Source organism: Dasypus novemcinctus, chromosome Y, assembly GCF_030445035.2.
Source record: "Dasypus novemcinctus isolate mDasNov1 chromosome Y, mDasNov1.1.hap2, whole genome shotgun sequence".
NCBI classification, from domain to species: domain Eukaryota; kingdom Metazoa; phylum Chordata; class Mammalia; order Cingulata; family Dasypodidae; genus Dasypus; species Dasypus novemcinctus.
The window spans coordinates 18300112-18301120 of record NC_092216.1 but is presented as its reverse complement, the minus strand read 5'-3'; the positions used below and the strand labels follow the sequence as shown (position 1 = coordinate 18301120).

General features: G+C 50.8%; 1 non-coding gene across 1 annotated transcript; it reads right to left on the bottom strand.

Annotated features, from left to right (window-relative positions):
• Positions 1-699: 699 nt before the first annotated feature.
• Positions 700-806, bottom strand: LOC139438416 (U6 spliceosomal RNA). The gene has a single exon (XR_011648092.1). It is a non-coding gene; the product is annotated as a U6 spliceosomal RNA (small nuclear RNA).
• Positions 807-1009: the final 203 nt, after the last annotated feature.

Here is a 1009-nt window from a genome sequence, read left to right as displayed (position 1 = left end):
TAGGGGATGGTGGCCTACAGTTACAGCTGACACTGCCCACACCGACGATTCTGTAAATGCTGTCATGATGAAGCACCTTTTAGGCAGGTGCCTCCCATTGCTGATGTCACCTGGCCTGAAAAGGTCTCAGGGTCATCTCTGCAGCTTGGAGCCTCCGGTCTTCAGAGTGGTGTGTGGCACAGCTGGCCAGGCAGCCTCCTCCTGTCCTCAGAGTGTAGGTCTTCAACACACACCTCCTCTTGATGAGCACCATTGTCCCGACGGTGTCGAGGAGGTTTTAGTTCTCCACTGAGACACTCTTTTTTTTTTTTAAAGATTTATTTATTTTCTTATTTATTTCTCTCCCCCCGCCCCGTTGTCTGCTCTGTGTCCATTCACTGTGTGCTCTTCTCTGTCCGTTTGTATTCTTGTCAGCGGCACCAGATTTCTGCAATCTGTATCTCTTTTTTGTTGCGTCATCTTGCTGCGTCAGCTCTCCATGTGTGTGGCGCCACTCCTGGCTGGCTGCACTTTTTTCAAGAGGGGCAGCTCTCCTTGCAGGGCATACTCCTTGTGCATGGCATTCCCCTACACGGGGGACACCCCTGCGTGGCATGGCACTCCTTGCACGCATCAGCACTGCGTGTGGGCCGGCTCCCCACATGGGTCAGGAGGCCCTGGGTTTGAACCCTGGACCTCCCATGTGGTAGGCGGACACTCAAAAATATGGACCGCTTCATGAATTTGCATGTCATCCTTGCGCAGGGGCCATGCTAATCTTCTCTGTATCGTTCCAACTTTAGTATATGTGCTGCCGAAGCGAGCACTGAGACGCTCTTGTGAAGGAAGATGGCAAATAAATTTGTCTGAGCTGTGACCCCTCCAACAGACACTGGGGGAATTGGTGAATCCTCTCAGTACCTGATGATCCCTGTATGTGTCTAGATTTGCTCAGAGTCTCTATGCAGCCTGAAGCACTGAGGAGTGAATTTTTCTAAGAGGATATAAATGTAGTTTCTTTTTCCTCCAT